Genomic DNA, 25895 nt, shown 5'->3' on the forward strand with positions numbered 1-25895 from the left:
TTTCGTTGGGTGAGCTGGAAAACATAACAATTCCATACCAAACGTAATCTTTAAATTGAAGAGTTATACAAATTGAGTCGTTTGGGTTTAAAAAAAATTTTGTTTTTTTTAAACAATATTTTTATTCGGGTTGTCTGAATGGGATTGGGGAATAGGCTTAGGCTATGTAAAACCCCTCTCCCTTAGTTATCACGTATAACCATGGCCAAACGTTGCGGATCTAGAAAGACACATTTATATACGAGACGATGGCAAATTATATGGCGTATGTCCGTTTTCATTAGCCCAGTCGGAGCGGAGCAGTACGTTAAATAAACCCAATTTCATTTCTCACCCCCCCCCCCCCTTAAGCAATGTATATCACGTATGTGTTCAGTTCAAGGAATTCCTCTATCAAGTAAAAGAGAGTAAACTAACCCAAGTCAAACTAGGGAAAAAGCAACATTTTCAGGATAACCAACCCTCATGAGTTATTGCAATATAAGAGTGTTTGAACATTGATACCTTGTATATACGGGAGAATTCGCAACAACGCTTGCTTGAACAAATCAATGTCCGAGTACCCACCAAGTACAGTCCCGGCAAATTACAACAAAGAATTATATCAATGAGGTCCACAAATCTAGAGCATTGTCGTAAATTCTAATAAAGTGAGAATTCAATTACTTGAAAAAGTTTAAACCGTAGGTTCCAATTAGGACCTACACTGTAGACTTTCAACTAACAGTACGTTTTGGGTATTTGTCTCTATAATAACGTATACTTTCGTATAGAGGATAACAAAATAATAATAAGGAAAACAGATATTTTGTTGGGTAGACTTTCAACTAACAGTACGTTTTGGGTATTTGTCTCTATAATAACGTATACTTTCGTATAGAGGACAACAAAATAATAATAAGGAAAACAGATATTTTGTTGGGTATAACGAAGTGAGATTTTTGTTTTTGTTTTTGCCTATTCTCTGTGATTAATAAGGGGTGGTTGGTGTGTGTGTGTGTGCGGGGGGGGGGGGGGGGTAGTGCGGCGTGATAATTACTGTTTAGTGTGTGTCCTTTTAGTGTGTAATACTGCTTATATTGTAGTTACGTATATGTAAATGAACAGTGTATTTCAATAAATAAATAAAGAATTCAATTTCTTAAAATTAAAGATGATTGTACCCAAATGATGGGCCACGGGCCTAAAATAATACCGTGTATTCCAGCACAAAGCAATATACTTACCCAAAAACTTGACTTGAAGAATATAATAAAGGTAACACTTGCAATATTTCCAACCACTTTGAATAAAAAGCCTGGCGGTACGGAGAATGCTTGACACGCCTAGCTTCCATGAAATATGAAATACATAAGTGTTTAGATAACCGATGGTATATTAATAAGTCACGCGTTACAATTACGTATCGCGTTTCCCCAGTAAATATTAAAGATGCATTACGTAAGACCTAATTCTCCCCATTATAGGTTTTCATTTTGGCTTTCAATGTTATATAATTACTATTCAGACATTTATTTACATGAAAAGCCTATAATCAACTCTCTAGCTCACCGGGTGGCGCAGATGAACAAATGGATTAAAATACGATTGCCATTTAATGATATAATTCAAAAATGGGGTAGCAAGACTGGGTCTCGATTAACAAGTAACGTTGCTAGGATAATGAAGACTTAAATGTTGAAAAATAAGAATATGTTAGATATATATATATATAAAATGAAATGAAATGAAATGGGGTTTAACGTCTTACTGTTCTGCTCCTAACCTGGGCTAATGAAGACGGGCATACGCCATACAGTGTGCTATGAGGGAAATTTTGCCCGGACAGCGGCACTACGGCCTACTCTTATATCGAATTCCAACTGCCAAGGGATCTTTTACGTGCACGCCAATGTGTACACGGGACCTCGGTTTTTCGTCCCATCCGAACGACTAGACAGCTTTCCTTGTCATATATATATATATATAAACAGGATTACAATTTTAAATGGCACTTTTACTATAGATGCATTAATATATGCACATTTATTAGATAAAGTGCTGTTAGTTCTTACTATAATAGTTAAGAACTAGATAATGTAAAGGAAATTTGCTGAAATTTCAGTCAACTTGAATTAATCAGAAGCAGCAGACCGGGTTCTAATCCAGTAAATATCGCAGGCTAGCGATGACATCGAGCGTTGATTATGGTCAAGCCAAGTGATCTAAATACCGACTTTATCGTCTTGATAACTTTAAACATCATTTACTCAAATTATATTGGAACCAAGATTTCTATAAATTAGTGTAGTAGGAAGTGATTCAGGTTGTCGAAATGGATTATTATTATCTTTATATATGTTTGGTTGGTTGGGTGCAAGATGGAGGGCCATAGATTGTGAATGATCCAAGTATACATGGATTAATAATTCAGAAAGTCATAATAGAATTTCGCTTTTGAAAATATTTAGATCAGTAAATGTTACTTTAAATATTAAAGGGACTTTTCCGATTTGAACAGATCGTCTCAAAAATAAAAGTCTGAGTACGATTGAAATTTAAGCTCCAAAATATAGAGGAATGTTGTGTTTACCTTGTCTCAAACATTCAGCTCACAATATTTAGTCGTTTGGACGTGAACTTCACAAATGCTTATCCGGACACGTAACCCTTTTAAGATTTCTGGTCATTTTTTCGTTGGGTGACCTGATAATCGATTCCCATTCCTTTAGAGGTCTATACAATGAATGACCCATGTGCTGTACTTGATAACCGAAGGTAAATTTCACCTACACAGTATTTTTATAAAGTAAAGGTCTGGTTTATCCATAAGCCACATAATAGAGTTTGGGACACCGGTCTCCATTTCCAGATGAAGACTGACAGGTTAAATTGTCTGAAAACGTATCACAAATATTGAGTTAGTTGCTCGGCCCTTTGGTGGAGGATTTTAAGGGATTTTAACACAAAATTAAGCAGTTTTATTCTCCTACATATTATTGGGATTGGCCCTTTAACATATTTCGAGGAATAGACACATCGGGGATTAACTTAATTTACTTGAAATTTGGACTTTTAAGCCCTCCAGATAATATACTTGGTGTTCTGTTTCATTGTGTAATATTTTATGTCAGGACAGGTTTGATATGTATAGGAGAGATTCACGTAACTGTTATTTAAATTTGAATTATATTATATTTCACTAAAGTAAATATATCTAGTTAAACAGGCTTGCAATTTCCGAGAAATGTCCCTCTTGTGTAAAAGTTCGTGTCCGGGTATCTTGAACGAAACTATTATTTATTTAAACTAAATTATATTATATTTCACTATTGTTAATTCTTTTATATATTGTATTGTCCTTCTTGATCAACGAATCCGTATTTTATTATTTTATCAAAACTGTATCCATTATTGGTTATATATCATAACAAGATTATATATTGAAATATTGTTTTAACTTATGTTATATAATTTAATTTTATTTTATTTAAATTTCAACATTCAGAAACAAACATAATACGAATCAATATGCCTATATACAGGCACAGATTAAGATTAAAACAAACAAAAAACTAGTCGGGGGGCAGGGGGGACCCTATCGAAATTCAAACGCCATACAGTGTTCTATGAAGAAAAAATTTCCCGGACAGCCGCCCACAGGCCTACTCTTATATTTAATTCAAACTGTCAGGGTTCTTAAACGTGCGCGCAAATGTGTCCACTAGGCAAAACCTAGTAACTCACTTTTTTTTTTTTTTTATCAAAATTGAGTTAGGACCAAATTTGTAGTTACTAATGTGTGTGCTTCCTGTTGTTGTACTAGATATTCCAATCTTTTCATTTTGTAAGCAGTTACACCCATGGCACAACCTAGCAACTTCCTTCATTTCCCTAGTATGCCACAGTAAAACCTAGTAACTCAATTGTCCAATCAGATTGCTTGAAACAAAGATGGCAGCCCCCGTTGTTTCAATTTATTATTAGAATATGTTTAGTTTTCTTTGAATATACATAAATTACATTATGTTTTCGACAAATCGGGGGAGGAAGTTAGTACAACTGGCCTTGGAAAATGCAAAATAAGTATTTTTTAAGACCCTATTTATTTATAGTGAGAATCAATAGACTGCTTGGGTCCTGGCTTAGGCCTAGAAAAGTAGAACGTGGTCTATGCATGGCTGATAAATAATTGAATGCAGTGCCCAATACATGACAATGTGCATGCAGAAGGTGACAGGTCTGTGCTATGACACATAACCAGCCGGTTTATGTATGGTGTAGGCCCTGCATGTTTGTTTGTTATGGGAAAGGCCTCAATATAGGCCTAAAGCCTTTTGTTTATCTACTAAGTTATCTTGGTTGGTGTATAAACTGCCTATCTTCTCTAGCGTATATTCAGTCTTGGTACTATATAAAGAGAATACCCTTTGACATATAATAATGTTTTTGATCCCCACCTTTCTTTTCACCCGCCAGTCTGTCCGATCAAATGTACGGTGGAAAGTTTGGGACACAATAACTCTTTATTCACAACACGTCTCCGCCATTTTGAATTTTGACATCACAGTGACGTCACAGTTCCGCCATTTTGTATTCTGACGTCACGGTGACGTCGTACATTACTTTTTACATCATTTCTGGAATCCTTGGTATCACTTTCCTATATGTTGATAATACATTTCTAGGCTGTAAAATTGATATTTTTGAAGTTATAAATGGTTTTCAGTTTCATTATGTTGACCCAGGGGTCAAAATTTCAAAATGCTGTAAAAAAAATTGCTCAACTCCGGTCGGCGGGGAAAATTTTTCTGGAACACTAGGGACATAGTTGTTTCAAAAAATGAAGAAATCATTTGGGTAGGAATTTCTTCCCACAAAGCTGGATTTGTCACCTTCTCCAACCAGCCTATATGATAGGACATAAAATAGTGAGTAGGTACAAATACTTTGGACCCAAGATGGCGTCTTTGTACACTTGACGTCATATTTTCATGACGTCATGTGAAATTTCTGGCTTCACAGTTGTCACAACTTTATGGCTTTGTCCGGTTATATATATAGATCAGTAGGTTTAGCATCCACTCGACACAAACTTGGTCATTTCGAGACTAAAATAGGGTTCAATTTTATTTCAATAATTCGCTTGCGCTTAGGGGTCTTTGGCAGTGGGAGAAAACCGGGGGACCCGGGAAAAAAAACCACCCGAGGTTGGACAAGCGACTCTACTCCTTGATACGTACAACCGGGGAATCGAAACCACGCCAGTTGACTCAATGACAGACCTTATGATACAACGCGCGCGCTAACCATTTGGCCATCCAACCCCCCAATGATTAATGACCGAGGATTTTGCCCAGAGATAAACGAAGGGTAAACTTATCAATAGTAGCCGAGATTGGGTGTTTGTTTTGAGCACGTTCATAATACCCCCGTCAGACTGGGGTGGCGTCCTTACTGCGACGCTACGGCGACGGACAATGGTCGCAGAGCGCGTCAAGATCGCCATAAGCGCGGTAAAAGCGTCGTGGAAACGCCAGATATCGTGCTGTGGTCTCCATGGTCGTGAATGATCGCCGAGTCACGGCGTTTCTTTTAAGCATATTAAAAACACACGCTAAGGCTCTGCGATCTAACCTGGAAAGTTGTAATGCCCCCGTCCGACCGGGGTGGCGTCCTTACTGCGCTGCAGCGACCGTAGCGACCAAAAAATGAACAAGGTCGCGGGCAAACGTGAACACAAAGTGCGAAAATGTCCCAAAATATTACAAACTTGAAAAAAAAAATCGCGTTTTCACATCTTTCCAGGGCAGATCGCAGAACCTTGGCGTTTGTTTTGAACATGCTCAAAACAAACGCCGTTACTCGGCGATCATTTGCGACCATCGAGACCACAGCGCGATATCTGGCGTTTCCACCACGCTTTTATCACACTTATGGCGATCTTGACGTGCTCTGGGGCCATTTTCCGTCGCCGTAGCAGCGCAGTAAAGGCGCCACCCTGGCCTGACTGGGGTATAAGCACACGACTTTTTCCAAGTCTGTAATTTTTGGGGACATTTCTCGCGTTGTGTTTACGTTTGGGGGTAACCTTGTACATTTGCTGGTCGCTGTACGGTCGCAGCAGCGCAGTAAGGACGCCACCCGGTCTGACGTGAGCATAACAAACGCCAGGGCTCTGCTACCTAACCTGGACAGCTATGAGAACGTGTTGGGGTAGCGAAGGTCGCGGGACAAGCGTGGTAGCATCTCCATGAACGTAGTACACGCGCACAACACAAGTGGCAAAGACGCTGCGAAGACTGTAACATTTGCTACGGCGACTTCATGGCGTCTTCACCACCACCCTTGCGTGTCTGCTACGACGCCACCAAGCGTTCGGAGTCCGTATGGCGATGTTACGATGATTTCGCCACTGTTGCATGGGGCTCCCAGTGCGCCTATGGCTCTCTTTTGGGGCCCCCACTGCGTTTATGGAGTTCTTAATACAGGCAGTGTAAAGTTTTTGTTTTTTGATATTGGCGAATAACGAAAAACAAGTAGCTATTCAAACTTGAATCTCAAAAAATCAGATTTGATGGATGTATACCTACAGGAATGTTTCCCAAACACATTTGATTAAATAAGTTTTCTAAAACGAACTAAAGATATCCTAAATGAGGATGCCTGAGCAGTGGATTCACATAAAAACTGCACTTTCTCCTTGTTTTTTGATATTGGCGAATGTCGAAAAACGAGCTACTCCTTTTTCGATATTCAGACTTGAATCTCCAAAAAGCAGATTTGATGGATGTATTCCTACAGAATGTCTCCAAAACACATTTGATTAAATAAGTTTTCTAAAACAAACTACTGTCTGAGTCTTGGTAAATTTTAAACGGATTTCTTCGATTATGAACAAACTACTTAACTTTGGTTATTATAAACTTACCTGTGTGTTTGTAATCAACTCCCGTTCGATAAAATCCATTGCACAACTAATTATCACAACGATGAAAACAAGTTCTCTCTTGAAAAATTGAAATATCACAAACTCTTCCCAGAGAAAAATACCAATATGGAAGATGGTTACGTCACTCTGCGGAAGATATCATTTCGTATTAGGGGTGACAGCATAGGAAATTCAAGTACAATTACGACAAGAATCCATGACCACTCGGACCAAAGACCACTCGGTTCAAGACCAGTCGGACCAACTAATAGACCACTCAGCCCAAACAAATAGACTACTCGGACCATACAAAAAGACTATTCGGACCCAACAGAAAGACGACTCGGACCAATAATAAAGTGTTGTTTTAATAAATTGATAATTGCGTTTGTTTTAATATGATTACTCGAACCAATAATAAAGTGTTATTTTAATAAATTGATAATTGTGTTTATTTTAATATGACTACTCGAACCAATAATAAAGTGTTATTTGAATAAATTGCTAATTGTGTGTGTTTTAATATGACTACTCGAACTAATAATAACGTGTTTGAATAAATTGATAATTGTATCCCAAATCGCAAAATATCGGGAACCACACTTGTAGTCACGTTTAAAAAGGGGCATATAAACGTCCGGTTTTCGTATTATTATGTGCTGTATATATTAACGCATCAAGGGCGGATAACTTGAAAACGTGTCTCCCCCCATATATATAAACCCAGGGGTTAGTGGGGTAGAACGGAATGAAACCACTGGGGATACCGCGAATGTGGAAAAAGTAAAATTAGGCTATCAGATAAGAACGGTATTCCCGTATATGTAGAAACTGTTAAAAGTCTGGACATACCGAGTCTCATTGCAAGAGTAAATAAGAAAAATTAGATTGATATTTTTTTTGGCACCATTATTAATTAATTTTAAAACTAATCGTTGATTTATTTTCCGTACACAAAATTGATAAACAACTCTAAATATAAGAATTCCGTATAAGAATTATTTGCTTCTTTGTATTATGATTTAATAATAAATAAACAGCATATTGTCTAGCCTTATAATATAATTTAATTGGTCCGACTGGTCTTGTTTTGGTCCGACTGGTCTTAGTCCGAGTAGTCTTTGGTCCGAGTGGTCTGGTACCTACGACAATTGGCATTGAGTTTGAGCGTTCGCACACATAACTACCCGCATTCCTGTATTTAGTTACCGACTTTTACATTCTAGTAAAATCTCTGCAAATTTTATAGCTTTACTTTCTGAAATATTTTGTTCTAATTATTTGATTAGCGACTCGGATGGGATAATTTACTTTTGAACACGCATGCCGCACAAACACAACTATACATTCGTTTTACGGGCTTTATCACACTTCGGTCAAAACTGTCGAATCGAGGATATTACCACCACAGTCTACAGGAAGCCCACCCACACAGACCAGTACATAAACCATTCATCAAACCACCCCAGTCAAGTCAAGAAAGGCATCATTTCAACCTTGACACGTCGCGCCCTTAAAATATGTGACCCCCCGCAAATAGAAGCAGAATTACAGCACTTGAAAGAAGTTTTCATCCATTTCAACCAATATCCACCTCAAGTGGTAGATAAGATTATCTCCGCTACCATCACTTAACATCAGAAGGCAGTTACCCCCCCCCCCCCCCAAACCCGAGACAGTAGTGAGAATATCCATTCCGTTCATAGGCAAAATGAAATGAAATGAAATGAAATGGGGTGTAACGTCCTACTGTTCTGCTCCTAACCTGGGCTAATGAAGACGGGCATACGCCATACAGTGTGCTATGAGGGAAATTTTGCCCGGACAGCGGCACTACGGCCTACTCTTATATCGAATTCCAACTGCCAAGGGATCTTTTACGTGCACGCCAATGTGTACACGGGACCTCGGTTTTTCGTCCCATCCGAACGACTAGACAGCTTTCCTTGTCAGCCCCTCCGTCCTGCATCACTGACAAGGGAGAACCACGCCGGAAAATCTGGATGAACTTTCTCGGCCAATGCAGGGATCGAACACCCGACCTCCAGGCTAGCTCGGCGTCTTACCCACTTAGCCACGTGATCCCCTCCGTTCATAGGCAAGACATCATATGAAATAAGAAGATTACTAAGCCGAGCAGGGACTGACGCTAGTTATACCACGGCACCCACAATCAAACAGCTGCTAAAGGCTAACGGGAAGAACCCCCCATCAAACCCTCCACTACCAACAGGATGCATATACAAACTGACCTGCTCGTTTGAAAACCAGTACATAGGAGAAACTAAAAGACCGTTAAGCATTAGAATTAAGGAACACCAATCGCTATCCAAAGATAACCAATCCGCAGTCGCTGAACACTTGCGAAACAATAAGAAACACAGAATTCAATGGTCTAAAGTAGATGTGATGAACGCGAACCAACATGTTAAGAAGACAAGGAAAATCATGGAAAGTATTCAGATCCGACGACACAAGCCGGCCCTTAACAGAGATGTAGGAGTCTATCTTCCCCACGCATACGATACAATAATTTTCCAGTTATTCATTTTGTTATCAGGATTGTTGTTCCATTCTCACTTATTGTATTCAATATATTATTATATATCGGATTGGCTACTGATTACTTTTTTATTATTATTATTATTATTATTATTCATAACATTTAGAATCATGCTTATTGATTAGCCCTTAATATCAATTATTACTTTAATATTTAAGTATATATATGATCCAGTGCTACATATACTATCTAACATCCGCCATTATCAAAAATTAAACATCAATGGTATTAAAATAATAGTCTATGTGTGTTATTGCACACCTAATGAATGCTTCACACCTATTTGTATCATTGTAATAACACTAATTAGGCGTACTCCTGCTTTATAGATATGTAATTAATTATGGCTTCGGTACATTGTAACAACTTAGGGTTTGATCATCATCGCTTTGATCAGTGCTAGTTATATATAAGATCTATATTTATGGCTTCTTTTTATACTGTATATAAATACTTGATGTTTTACATATATCTTATACTGTATATAAATACTTGATGTTTTACATATATCTTATCATTTATACTGTATATAAATACTTGATGTTTTACATATATCTTATCATTTATACTGTATATAAATACTTGTTGATGTTTTACATATATCTTATACTGTATATAAATACTTTATGTTTTACATATATCTTATCATTTATACTGTATATAAATACTTTATGTTTTTATCGTTTGCTTGCTAGTCGGGCGTCCCTAAGTGAAGGGATGTCGGGTATCCTGTGGGGGGGGGGGGGCGTTTTTTGTCTTGGTTCTGGTCCAGAAACATCGCTGCACCCCTGAACCTAGGTCGGACAGGCGGCGGGGCCCTGCGGCCCGGCTGACAGTCCTACCTACCCCTACCCACCCAAAACAAAGATCGTAACATTTATGGCCAAGCGGACCAGACTGCGCCCGCTCGCCACCCCTTTTTCTACCCCAAAACTTTCTCCGCTCCTTTCGATGAGATTTTTAACTTGGGCATTCCCTGCTAAGACACTATGTCTCAAATTTAACTGGACCAAGCCTAATCCATACGGCTTCCTCCAGTAAGTTTCTTAGGAAACATCCTTGTCTAAGATATCACCTTAGGTGGAAGTGGACGTAAAACTCCAGAAACGAACGAACGAATCGTTTGCTTGATAAAGATGAGAGCATGATCGTCGAAACGTTGCATGTTAATAAACCAGTGATTGTTATTCCATAAATAGTGTTAGTGTGTTACTGTTCAATTACTAAACCAGTGATTGTTATTCCATAAATAGTGTTAGTGTTTTACTGTTCAATTACTAAACCAGTGATTGTTATTCCATAAATAGTGTTAGTGTTTTACTGTTCAATTTCTAAATGCTACTTAAAGAAGTACAAGTAAATTTTCAAATTTTTCAAGAGAGAACTTGTTTTCATCGTTGTGATAATTAGTTGTGCAATGGATTTTATCGAACGGGAGTTGATTACAAACATACATGTAAGTTTATAATAACCAAAGTTAAGTAGTTTGTTCATAATCGAAGAAATCCGTTTAAAATTTACGATGGTTCACACAGTAAATACATCATAAATGAGGATGCCTGGGCAGTGGATTCACATAAAAACTGCTCTTTCACCTTGTTTTTTTATATAGGCGTATGTCGAAAAACCAGCTACTTGTTTTTCGATATTCAGACTTGAATCTAAAAAAAACCCCTAGATTTGATGGACGTACAGTTACAAAATGTCCCCAAAACACATTTGATTAAATACCTTTTCTAAAACGAACTAAATACATCATAAATGATGATGCCTGAGCAGTGGATTCACATAAAAACTGCTCTTTCTCCTTATTTTCTTAATACTGGCGTATGTCGAAAAACGGGCTATGGTTGAGACTGCGGGGATTGTAAGACAGGTTTATGACAGTGTCAAAAATATTCTACACCTCGGCCGGAGTCCTGCTAGCTCTCGAGGTCCTAGACTTCAACCTGCCAAGGTAAAGCATCCCCGTTAGGGTGTTTAGCTACCAGGAAAATAACCACACCTATATACACACATACCTGTTAAACTTCTTCAGATACAACACGATGTAAACAAGTCCCACATCATCTTCATAATAAGGCATTTTTTGATATTTTAAAAAACGACTTTACCGTAATGAGATACTTAAAATATGTCAGTGAATATTAGTAGGACAAGATAGTTATATAATACACCCTGTCTACCTGTGTTATCTGTTCGCTGTATCATAATAATATAATATATTCTGTCGACTCATGCGTAACTCATGTCAGACTAACTTTTATTTAATAATACGATAGGAACAATTATCCAGTCCTTCATATAACATTGACGATACATAGTTTAGATCACAGGAACGATTATCAAGTCTCAAATATAACCATGTTTCGTTCTTGGGCGTGTGTATGTATATGAGAATAGGCTACAAAAACGAGACATATAAGAAATTAGACCATGCAAAGCTGAAATACACACCACAAAATCATAGGAAAAAAGTTCAGTACGTTGAGAATGATATAGTATTTTTTAAAATATAGTTTGTTAATATGAACGATTAATCATGATAATTAACGATAAAGTTTGTTCATATGAACGATTAATCATGATAATTAACGATAAAGTTTGTTAATATGAACGATTAATTATGATAATTAACGATAAAGTTTGTTCATATTAACGATTAATTATGATAATTAAAGAAATAGTTTGTTAATATTAACAATTAATTATGATAATTAAAGAAATAGTTTGTTAATATTAACAATTAATTATGATAATTAAGGAAATAGTTTGTTATGATAATTAACGATAAAGTTTGTTAATATGAACGATTAATCATGATAATTAACGATAAAGGTTTTTAACATTACTAATTAATTATGATAATTAAATATTTAGTTTGCTAATATTAACAATCAATTATGATAATTAGAGAAATAGTTTGTTCATATTAACGATTAATTATGATAATTAAAGATTTAGTTTGCTAATATTAACAATTAATTATAATTTGTTAATATTAGCAAGTAATTACGTTAACATTAACAGTGAATTGTGATAATTAAAGATGTTGTTTGTTAATATTAACGATGAATTACTAAATTTTAAAGAAACAGTTTGTTAATATTAACAATTAATTATTATAATTAAAGATTTAGTTTGCTAATATTAACGATTAATTATGATAATTAAAGATATAGTTTGTTAATATCAACAGTTAATTGTGATAATTAAAGATTTGATGGGTAAATATTAACAATTAATTATGATAATTAAAGATATGGTTTGTTAATATTAACAATTAATTATGATAATTAAGATATTGTTCGTTAAAATTAACGATTAATTATGATAATTAAAAATGTTGCTTCGTTAATATTAAAAATTAAGTATGACAATTAAAAAAATATTGTTGGTTAAGATTAACAATTAATTATGATAATTATATAGTTTGTCAATGTTAACGATGAATTACTTAATTTTAAAGATATAGTTTGTTAATATTAACGATGAATTACTAAATCTTAAAGATAAAGTTTTGTTAACTTTAGCGATTAATTACGATAATTAAAGTAATAATGGCTTAATAATTACGTAGACAGTAAGACTGGATTGTGATAACTAAAGACTTCGTTTTTTTAACATTACTAATTAATTATGATAATTAAAAATATAATTTGTTAATATTAGAAATTAATTATAATGATTAAAGAAAAAGATTCTTAAAATTACCAATTAATTATATATAATTTGTTAACATTATCAATCAATTATATATATTTTTTTAATATTAACAATTAATTATAATAATTAACGATATAGTAGTTCGGTTGGAACGATTAACCGAGATCCTGTGTACATGTTGGCGTACAGTCGGAATTCACTGACGAGTATGCTAAGATATCGCTCGTCGGGCAAAATTGCCCGCATAGTACATTACATGGCGGTAGCCCGTCTTAATTACCTTAATAGCCCTGTTTTTGAAGAAAAGTATAGGACATTAAACCACATTTCTCACGGGGAAATTCATCATTCTTCTTATTTTAAAGAATGGCCTCAACAGTGGAAATGAATTGGCGTAAACCAACAAATATTAAACGAAATGTTCTTATAATTTTTAATGGGATAGGGTTCGGGCCCATTAAGTCCAAAAATGTGAACGATTTCAATGTCAATAGTTCATTTAAATATACATAACTTCGATGGAATTGTGAGAAATATAAGAACTCACTCTTCTGTTTATTAGACGTAGCTTCATAATAAAAAATCTGATCCTATTTCGTTTCGTTTTTTATAGTTCAAAATTTCGTTTTACTGTCTTAACAACACTAGTCTGGAAGAGTTGTTATATAACAGGAGTTCTAGTTGATGTGAGCAATTAGCCAATGAAACGGTCTGTTACGGCGAGTTCTTGGCGTGCTCTGCACGGAACTGCTGGTAAACTACTAGAAACGTCAACGTTGATTGATTAATCAATGTCTGACGTCATAGGGTCAAAAGCCGTTCGTATGATCTCCAACGCGACCTCCATATTACAAATGGTCAGATCTTCATGTAGTAGAGGCCATCGAAAGTATAAAAATAACGAAACGAAATATAGATCTGTATTTTAATCCGATTACATAATAAAATAACACGAAAGGAAATGTTCGTATCGTTTTAATTACACTGAGTTCGGAACAAAGGTTTTTTAAAAATCCGATTTTAAAGTCAATAATGTGATATAGATTTTAAATACAGACATGTAATTTCATAATAAAATAGTCTAGTAAAACTCTCTCTGGTAATACTCTCTATCTCAATCAAAACCTCCTTTATCATCTTGTTAACTAGCCTATTATATTCTTACCACCAAAATTTACCTACAAAATAAAAAATATATTAAAGGGCGTATGGCTCTATTTTTTGGAACCTTGAAATAGACAATAATGGTTCTAAAAGCACATATTAATGTAATCTGAATGTATGTAAAGTGATTTATATTCAAAAAATATTGTAATTTCTAATCAATTATGTTCGTTGATAAACGTGAACAGTTCAAATTGAAAGGCAGTCGTTTACGCCTGCTTAGTGCATTCTACACGTTTTTAAAATTATTATTTTGTCGTTTGTGAATCAGCCTTTGCTAATGACTTCCACATTGTATTGTAGGATATGTTTTTATTTGTTCATTACAAAATGACATCCAAAACCATAGGGTACACGACTCGTGTACTGATAATAAAATGTTAATTGTGTCTTAAATATTGTAAATTAGGATCCTATAGTTTGACGGCAAGATAAAAACATCGATGTTGATTGAAACAGATCAATATTGAATTTTAATTCATGTTTTAATTTCAAATATTATGGAAGATATTGAGTTAGAGACTTAGCTCCTTTAATATAAATATAAAGTTATTTTATAGCACCAACAATAAATCCTTACCACCAATTATTTTGATCAGGCGTTTTATTTAATGTTGATTCATATTCTATTCTATTCTATTCTATTCAAATTATTTTTTCATGATTTGAAAAGTTGTCCTACCTTGACCCGTGTGGTTGACTGTAAAGGAGGAGTACCACCATCCGTTGCTCGAACAGTCAAGTAGACAATTGGTTGTGGAATATTTTTATCAGGTAGTTTAGCCAAGCTCATTTCACCAGAATATCCGTCAACACTAAACTGAGTGGAGCTGTGTGGAATAATCACATAGAGTGAACAATGGGCCATTAAAATACAGATCTATATTTCGTTTCGTTTTTTTTTATACTTTCGATGGCCTACATTACACGAAGGTCTGACCCGTTGTAGTGGCCGGTCGCGTCAGAGGTCATACGAGCCGCTTTTGACATATGACGTCAGACATTGATTAATCAACCAGCGTTGACGTCCCTAGTGGTTAACCCACAGTTCCGTGCATAGTACACCAAGAACTCGCCGTAACAAACTGTTTCATTGGCTAATCTCTCACATTAACCAGAACCCGGCTTATATAACAACTCTTCCAGATCCTAGTGTTGTGAAGACAGATAAAACGAAATTTTGAACTATGAAAAACGAAACGAAATAGGATCTGTGTTTTAATTAGATTTAATTTTATTTGAATAATTCGCCTTTAGAAGTGTGAGGAAGGAGAATGATCCGGATAAAACCCACGCGGTTGAACAAGCGACCTACACCTTGTCACGTACAAGCTGGGACTAGAAACAACGCCACTTGACTCAATAGCAGACCATATGAAATCGGTGGACCCGGAGAAAACCCACGAGGTTGGAGGTGGCTCTCCTCCTTATCACAAACTCAATGGCAGACATTATGAAACTGGTGGACCCGAGAAAACCCACGAGGTTGGAGGTGACTCTCCCCCTTGTCACAAACTCAATGGCAGACCATATGAAACTGGTGGACCCGGAGAAAACCCACGAGGTTGGAGGTGACTCTCCTCCTTGTCAAAAACTCAATGGCAGACATTATGAAACTGGTGGACCCGGAGAACACCCACGAGGTTGGGGGTGACTCTCCTCCTTGTCACAAACTCAATGGCAGACCATATGAAACTGGTGGACCCGGAGAAAACCCACGAGGTTGGAGGTGACTCTCCTCCTTGTCAAAAACTCAATGGCAGACATTATGAAATTGGAAGACCCAGAGAAAACCCATGAGGTTAAACTGTAACTATATATGCCATTCTACTCATTGTCACGTACCAAAGGGGGGTTGGATGGCCGAATGGTTAGCACGTGCGCGCTGTATCATAAGGCCTGTCATTGAGTCAACTGGTGTGGTTTCGAATCCCCGGTTGTACGTGACAAGGAGTAGAGTCGCCTGTCCAACCTCGTGGGTTTTCTCCGGGTCCTCCGGTTTCCTCCCGCTGCTAAAGACTCCTACGCGCAAATGAATTATTGAAATAAAATTAAACCATGTGTTAGTCCCGAAATTACCTAGTTGGTGTCGAGTGGACGTTAAACTCCATCTCTCTCTCTCTCTCTCTCTCTCTCTCTCTCTCGTACCAGTCTGGAACCAATTCCACGCCACATGACAGACCTTATGATCCAATGCGCACGCGTTAAACAATTCAGCTTCATCCCACCCCCTAACCCGATATATTTGAGAAAATCATACTAACCCATCTCCTTGGATGTCATATATTACTTCGCCATTTTCATCTATATCGTTATCCGTTGCCTGAAGTACAAAATAACAGAACAATTGGGGATATAACCAAACTGCATTTCCCAATCTGATTAAAATACAGATCTATATTTCGTTTCGTTTTTTTTTTACTTTCGATGGCCTACACTACATGAAGATCTGACCGGCTGTAGCGATAGGTCGCGTTAGAGGTCATTCGAGCGGCTTTTGATCCTATGAAGGTCAGACATTTGATTAACCAATCAGCATTGATGTTACTAGTGGATTACCCACAGTTTCGTACAAAACATGCCTACAGCTCGCCGTAAAAGACCGTTTCATTGGCTAATCTCTCACGCCATTCAAAACATGTCAACGATAACAACTCTTCCAGATCCGCCAAATCCTAGTGTAGTAAAGAAAAGTAAAACGAAATTTTGAACTATAAATAAAAACGAAATGAAATAGGATCTGTGTTTTAACCAGATTGTGTTTCTTTGTCAACTGGAATGGGATTTAACGTCTCGTCAACCTGGCATATGGAGCTATTTCATTATTCCTATTGTTACGTGTGTATTTTGCAGGACAACGACGTTTCCGCCCACTTATACACTATATCAAACCGTTAATTGTTCTTTAAAGTAAACGCCGGAAAATGCTAAGATCTCGACTAGGCGCCATTCATGACAAATTAAGGATAGGCTCGAAAAATCCCAAATGTTCTTTTCGACTGTCACCAGGGATATTCTAGTCCCGGGGTCAATGCCCTGACATCGTCAGTCTTGAAAAATAAAGATAAATAGAGATAATGATGAACGTGTCCTATAGTCACGCCCCCTTAACAACAAAAATAGTCACGCCCCTTAACAACCCATTCAGTAACGTCCCTTAACAACAAAAATAGTCACGACTCGTTAGAAAAAATGAAGAAACACCCCTTAACCACAAAGATGGTCATAACCCTTAACAACAAAGATATTCACGCAACGTAACAACAAAGAAAATCACCATCCTTAACAACAAAGTTTGGCGCAATATAGCTCGGTTGGAGCTGACGTGCCATAAAACCACATTTCATTTCATTTAACAACAAAGATATTCACGCGCCTTAACAGCAAAGATAGTTACCCCCTTTAACAACAACGTGACTATCACGATGTAACAACAATGAAACAATGCGATTGGTTGATGTCGTACATAATAACAACCTCGATATCCAACACAATATTAGATACCGGTATACCGTTGATGTTGGGGCATCTTCGATTAATAGACATTCCAAATTAATAGAATTCTGTATCGTAATACTACCAATAACAGTCCCATCTTCTAATATTTTATATGTAACGTAATTCGTTCAATAACCGTTCCAACTTGTGTATATATGTAATATTTAATACTTACCATAATTCGCCCAAAAACCGTCCCAACATGTGCGTCGGCTGGTACATCAAATGTATAATGTGACTGTGTAAATGTGGGAGAGTTGTCGTTCCTATCTATTACGTCAATATCTATCAAATAGTTGTCGATGTACTAATAAATCATAAAATAAATAAACTACGTTGATATAAAATAAATAAACAAGTTAAACTATCAGTCGCACCCGAACCTTGCCACTCCCAGCAGGCGAGACGGTCCCACTCGAACCTTGCCACTCCCAGCAGGCGAGACGGTCCCACTCGAACCTTGCCACTCCCAGCAGGCGAGATGGTCCCACCCGAACCTCTCCACTCCCTGCAGGCGAGACAGTCCCATCAGAATCTTGCCACTCCCTGCAGGCGAGACGTTCCCACCCGAACTTGTCACTCCCTGCAGGTGAGACGTTCCCACCCGAACTTGTCACTCCCTGCAGGTGAGACGGTCCCATCCGAACCTTGCCACTCCCTGCAGGCGAGACGTTCCCACCCGAACCTTGCCACTCCCCGCAGGTGAGACGGTCCCATCCGAACCTTGCCACTCCCTGCAGGAGAGACATTTCCATCCGAACCTTGCCACTCCCTGCAGACGAGACGTTCCCACCCGAACCTTGTCACTTACGGCAGGTGAGACGGTCCCATCCGAACCTTGCCACTCCCTGCAGGCGAGACGTTCCCACCCGAACTTTGCCACTCCCTGCAGACGAGGCGGTCCCACCCGAACCTTGCCACTTCCTGCAGACGAGACGGTTCCCTATCCTGCAGTACTGACAAGGGGGGGAAACCATGCCGGAATATTCTGATGAACACGTGACCTCCAGTTAAGCCTGTCAATGTCTTACTCACTGGGCCAAGGCGGCTGCCTCAATATAGATAACACAATATATCTTACCACTGTACCATTATCGGCGCTTAATCTTAACTGAAAACTTGGTATAACTTCCCTGTCAAATTCCATACGACTCTTTAACAGGCTGAATAGGAAATAAACAATTTGAACATTTTATTAGCTTCGGAGAGAGAGAGAGAGAAATGGGGTTTAACGTCCACACGACACAAACTAGGTCATTTCGGGACTAACATACGGTTTATTTTTTTTTATTTCAATAATTCGCTTGCGCGTAGGGGTCTTTAGCAGTGGGAGGAAACCGGAGGACCCGGGGAAAACCCACGAGGTTGGACAGGTGACCCTACTCCTTGCCACGTACAACCGGGGATTCGAAACCACGCCAGTTGACTCAATACCAGGCTTAATGATACAGCGCGCACGTGCTTGACCATTCGGCCATACAACACCCCTATTAGCTTCGGGTGTTAGCTCTTGGTCAACCTTCACAAAGCATTCTCAGGCTTAAGTTAAGAATTTACTCAAACTTGTTCACCTTATTTTAACCAAATTATAGGACTTTATAATATTTGTGTTGTTTGAATGTATCAAATACATCAATAAGAAACTATGTGCAAAGTTTTGTGTTTCTGGATCAAAAATATTTCTCATAAACAGTGATTGGAAGTTGAGTAAATTCTTAACTTAAGTCTGAGAATGCTTTGTGAACTCGAGGCCAGGTCTTGAACAGGACTAGATCTATTACACATGCAGACTTGCAGATTTCCCCGGGGATTGTGGGTTAAGGTTAGGGTTAGGGTAAGACTTAGGGCTAAGTCCCGTGTATTTATTGGATGTGCGCAAAATAGCCCTTGGCAGCTGGGGTTCGGTATGGAGGCCATAATGCCGCTGCCCTGGCAAAATTTCCCTCATGGCACACATGATAGCGTATGCCTGTCTTTATTAGCCCAGTCGAAGCAGACCAGTAGGAACTTAAACCCCATTTCATTTGTCACTACGTCACGGCGCCTCTCTGACTAAAGGAGTGACGTAGGGGCAAAGCAGGCGTGTTGGAATCGGTATCCAATTTGAGTTCAATATATAAATATTTGAATTTTGATTCTCGACTGAAAACGTAACGTTTCGGTCCCCTGCACTTACTATTAGGGTGGTGTTTCCAACCTTCCCACTGAAGAAAATCTGTGTAGTTTGTCTTGGCCGCAGGTTTATCTTTTCGGTTGAGTGTGTTGTGCCCCCCCCCCCCACGCCCCATCTGTTTAACATACAGATCTATATTTCGTTTCGTTTCTTTTATACTTTCGATGGCCTGCACTACATGAAGATATGACCGGTACTAGTGGAAGGTCGTGAGCGGCTTTTATCCCTATGACGCCAGACATTTGATTATCCAATTAGCGTTGAGGGATATTTACAGTTTCGTGCAGCGCCATAACAGACCGTTTTATTGGCTAAACCTTCACAGCAACCAGAACGCGGGTTATATAACAATTCTTCCAAATCCTAGTGTAGTAAAGACAAGTAAAATGAAATTTTGAACTATAAAAAACGAAACGGAATAGGATGTGTGTTTTAACCAGGTTGCCCACCCATACTATTAATACTCACTTTTTATCAAGGTAAAAATATGGATTGCTCTCCACAACAGTAAGCCTAGCTTGATCATTCTGAAACTATAAATAACACGGAATTTATTTTTTAACTATATACTTCTATGGGTATATTTTAGCAGGGTGTCAAATTAATATGAACTCTGGACTAACCATGGTCAAGAAATGAATTGGGGATTAACCTCCTACTGTTCTGCTCCGACCGGGCTAATTGAAGACGGGCATACTCCATATAATGTGCTATGAGGGAAATTTTGCCCGGGCAGTGGCACTATGGCCTACTCTTATATCGAATTCCAACTGCCAAGGGATTTTTTACGTGCACGCCAATGTATACACGGGAGCTCCGTTTTTCGTCTCATGCGAACGATTAGACAGTTGTCCTTGCCAGGCCCTTCATTCTGCACAAGGGGAAACAATATAAAACTGCGGAAATGCACTGCTGTTTTTATTAGAGATAACCAGTGTATGTTAATAACAGGTCAATGGCCTACACATGAACATAAACAGTTCATATGGGCTGCTTATCTGACGGCCCCATTTCACTCGCAAAGAGATACACTGTCAAAAGTGAAAATGGACGTTTTTGATTTTTGTCTTAATAATGAGTAATTGCTCCACCAATCCTCAGACATTCAGCAATTCGTCATGGCATGCTCCTAAACCGTCCAATCACGATTTAGGGCAATCTGACCCACTCCTCTTGCAGTGTCACGGCCAATTCTTACAGTGTTGTCGGTTGACGTTGACGTCGACGAACATGTCTCCCGGTCAAATTAAACGTAACACACTAAGTCAAAGATATGCTAAACAGTAAATCTTATGCAAGAACCGATAGCAAAGCAAACATGGATAGATAAACCAGCACGCGGCAGTTTTCATCAACTCTTCCTTGAAGTGTCAAATTTGACAATGAACCCCTCCCACGTGTATGGCGCTATTGCGTGTCGTATGTGCAGCTCGGTGGTTCTGTTGGGGCGATAAGTTCTTCATCTGTGAACATGGCGGGGTTTCGATTCCCCGGTTGTACGTGACAAGGTGTAGGGTCGCCTGTCCAACCTCGTGAGTTTTCTCCGTGTCCTGCGGTTTCCTCCCACTGCTAAAGACCCCTACGCGTAAGAGAATTATAGTAATAAAATTAAACCATATGTTAGTCCCGAAATGACCTAGTTTGTGTCGAGTGGACGTTAAACCCCATCTCTCTCTCTCTCTCTCTCTTTAAAAATATTTATTGGGATTTCGGAACCAAGACTAGGTGAGTGGATAGTTCATTTCTATCCAGGAACATCGAGGTCAAGGTGGTATATAAATAGTATGGCTTTAAAGATTTGATGAATGGATAGTTCATTCCTATCCTGGAACCACACGGTCAATCTGATTAAAATATACATCTATAATTCGTTTCGTTTTTTTATACTTTCGATGGCCTCTACTACATGCAGATCTGACGAGTTGTAGAGGAAGGTCGCGTCATAGGTCATACGGGCGGTTTATTACCCTATGACGTCAGACATTTGACTAACCAATCACCGTTGATGTTTCTAGCGGGATACCAACAGTTCCGTGCATCGCACACTAAAAACTCACTGCAACAGACCGTTTCATTGGCTAATGCCTCACATCAACCAGAACGCGGGTTATATAACAATACTTCTAGATCCTAGTTTAGTAAAAATAAATGAAACGAAATTTTGAACTATAAAAAACGAAACGAAATAGGATCTGTGTTTTATCCAGGAACATAGAGGTCAAGGTGGTATATAAATATTACGACTTTAAAGATTTGGTGAGTGTGTATAAGTACGTGTAAATATTTTAACATACACTTATGTCTGCAAGTATGGTTCCTGGTGGTTGGTTCTCAGCTATAGCCATCTTCATAACAATAGCGCCATCTATTGTTTTATTGTCATGTTTCATAACACGAACACTAGCATGGCTACATCGCCTATAAAATCAAAAATGAAATGAAATTAAATGGGGTTTAACGTCCTACAGTTCTGCTCCAATGCTGGGCTAATGAAGACATGCATACGCCATACGGTGTGCTATGAGGGTAATTTTGCCCGGGCAGCGCCACTATCGCCTACTCTTATATCAAATTCCTGCTGCCAAGGTCATACGAGGTCATACGAGCGTCAGGGGTCATACGAGCGACTCTTGACCCTATGACATTTAATTAACCAATCAGCGTTGATGTTTCTAGTGTGTTACCCACAGTTCCTTGCACCTCACGCCAAAAAGTCCGTTTCATTGGATGATCCAGAACGCAGGTTATATAACAACTCTTCCAGATCCTAGTGTAGTAAAGACAAGTAAAACGAAATTTTGAACTATAAAAACATGAAACGAAATAGGATCTGTGTTTTAATCAGATTAATACTAACCTTGAAGAATAATCATTCGAGTTATAACAAGCTTGAACAAGAAAACTCGTAGGAAACAATGTCTGGCCCAATATAGTAATCTTCCCTGAAGTTTCGTTTACATTGAAAATATATCTATTTTCTACCACAGCGTAGGTTATCCTTTGCTGTTCATCCATATCTATATCAATTGCCTTCACCTATAATAGAATCGGGTTCAACATTCTACAAGGATTATCGCCCTTATTTATGGTTAGTTGTTTTGACGTTGTAACTCATGACGTCAACTGGCAGGTTATCGCCATTCGGGAGAAGACCACCGTCAAGACAGGTCGTAATATTTCTTTTGAGTCTTTCTTGTAATTCAGTCATTGATTTGTTTTCCATTTTGAGTATGTGCCACTACAGACCCGCATTGCGTGAACAATACGAATGTGTGTGTGTGTGTGTGTGTGTGTGTGGGTGGGGGGTGTTGCCAGGACAACAGCATTTTCCCCTATTCATTTTTGAGTTTCAACTAAAATTGTTCTTTTACGTACACGCCAATCGTCCCATTCGAAATAGAAATACTTTCGGAACTAGGGGGTTGGATGGCAGAATGGTTAGCACGTGCGCGCTGTAGTCTTATATTTCTATGAAGGACTAAAATGACGTCACGGATTGTTTATTGACGAAAAGTTACGACTACCCACGGAGAACAGCGGAAATTACTAACGTTGAAATTTACCCGTTGCAGTTAATATTGGAATTAGGGAGTCGTGTTATACTTATGGAAGGTGATCACGTGATTAAGTGGGTAAAACGCTGGCTCGCTAGCCTGGAGGTCGGGTGTTCGATCCGTGCATTGGCCGAAAAAGCTCATCCAGATTTTCCGGCGTGGTTTCCCCTTGTCAGTGATGCAGGACGGAGGGCTTGACAAGGACAGCTGTCTAGTCGTTCGGATGGGACGAAAAACCGAGGTCCCGTGTATATATTGGCGTGCACGTAAAAGATCCCTTTAGCAGTTGGAATTCGATATAAGAGTAGGCCGTAGCGCCGTTGCCCGGGCAAAATTTCCCTCATAGCACACTGTATGGCGGCGTATGCCCGTCGTCATTAGCCCAGTTTAGGAGCAGAACAGTAGGGCGTTAAACCCCATTTCATTTCATTTCATACTTATGGAAAGGATAGGTTGACATCATTACTTTCATTATTCAAATAATTTATGAAACTTTTCCGGTGACCTTTAAAAGATCAACTCAGAATCCAAATTTGCCGCTAGAGGCTTAGTGATTTTAAAATGAAATACGTTGATACCTGTCCAATCTGTACACCAGGAGAACTGTCTGTTATTAGAAATATATAAAAATCAGTTGGAGAAAATACCGGACCATTATCATTAACATCTGTTGGAATTAAGAAATTTATTCAATAAGTATTGGGTCATTGTAGTCACGTGTATCCAGTACACTACATGTAACATTAGCTCCAGTCACTTGCGCTTACTTAAACATACCGACATTTTAAGTCCTAAGTCGACGATTTTAGTCCAAAACATTAAGTATATTCGAGAATTTCGAGAAGTATGTATTCTGCTTTTATTTAAAAAAAACTGTTTTATGTATAATAGATGTGAGCGGGGAATGACCGTGCATTACAAAACTGTATACTAATTGTTGGATACGACGGCCATTTAGGGCAGAGATCTATTTTCGAAGTAGAGTAGAAAGTGTAACATAATCAGATCATCTAATAACTGTGGATTGGACTTCTTTAATTCAGCAAGACGGTAACAAACATTAAACTACACTACATGTATAACAACCAATACATATTATCATTTTGTAATCTTTACGGCCATCGTCTTAATTCACGTCTGCCTCCATGGTTCTGTGTTGAGCTACTCAACTCAACTAACTGAACTGACTTCATCAGAAATCTAAACCAATTTATAGGTGAGGTATGAAGTTACATATTATTGATATTGAATAACAAGAATTACGATGACAGCTGAATACTAATAAATAAATAAATTAAAGGTCGGCGGGTTCTCCGACATGACCATTTCAATATGACAGTAGCTTATCTTAACAATAATCATATTGATGTTGGTAACAGCGGTTAGGTCAAAAAGGACAGCAGAGACTTCACCCTTTGTTACAAAAGTTGTCTGTGTGCAGAATGCGGTAAAAACCAAAACCATTTATATCCGAATATTGCCTTGTATAAACTTACCAGCCAGTGTATTGTCATCAGTTATCTGTAATGGAGTTGATACACTTTCTGAAAAATAGAAAAAGGTATAATCGTTCTGGCAGCTAGTGTTTTATTTTGTATTTCTAAGACATTAAAGATACAATATGGGAGATTAGATAAACATAAAAAAAATCGCGATTCGTCGATTCAGCGCCTTGCGATTCAATACGCGAATCGTGGGAAGGTGAATCGCGATACATCGATTCAACGATATACCGTGCCAGCCCTAGACAGGGCAGCTATTGATTTGATAATTATTGTTTTAAATTTGTGGAGACAAGGTGGCTCAGGAAATAAGATGTTGGCTCAATAATCTGGTCACAATAAGGAAGATTTAGCTCTTACATTTTACATCTTTAAACTGTTACTTTACATAAAGTCTCTGATTAATCCGTTTAATTCCCCGATTAATCCATTTAAATCTCTGATTAATCCGTTTAAATCTCTGATTAATCCGATTATATCTCTGCCATTCGATGGCCCAGAGAGTTGATTATGGGTTTCCAAATGGAATAAATATCTAAATCTATACTAATATTTGTGACTGTCGTTTGTCTGTCTGTTTGGGGTTGGCGGCTACACTAGATCTGCCCCGAGTCTGAAATTTGGGGTATAGGGGTAGCTCGGACCGGGGAGTAACATAGGTCAGGTGGCGTTAGTCTACCACTTCCGGTTTCGAGATTTTGACCCCCAAGCGAAGCCGGGCATTCTTCTAGTGATATATATTTGAAGCTAGAAATAGACATGCAATAGACAGATTTAGCTCTTTGAATAATGATTGTATTGAAAGAATACAGTTTTCTCTATGATATGGGTGGGGGGGGGCGGATGGTAAGCACGTGCGCGCTGT

At 38.2% G+C, this 25895-nt stretch overlaps 1 long non-coding RNA gene across 1 annotated transcript; it reads right to left on the reverse strand.

The window, feature by feature from the left end:
• Positions 1-14099: 14099 nt before the first annotated feature.
• LOC126810589 (uncharacterized) lies at positions 14100-18964 on the reverse strand. Its single transcript, XR_007675266.2, has 5 exons — positions 18883-18964; positions 17977-18108; positions 16568-16626; positions 14986-15133; positions 14100-14317 (listed from the first exon to the last, which is right to left on the reverse strand). It is a non-coding gene; the product is annotated as an uncharacterized LOC126810589 (long non-coding RNA).
• Positions 18965-25895: the final 6931 nt, after the last annotated feature.

The sequence above is a fragment of the Patella vulgata genome, chromosome 1 (genome assembly GCF_932274485.2).
Source record: "Patella vulgata chromosome 1, xgPatVulg1.2, whole genome shotgun sequence".
Classification (NCBI taxonomy): Eukaryota; Metazoa; Mollusca; class Gastropoda; family Patellidae; genus Patella; species Patella vulgata.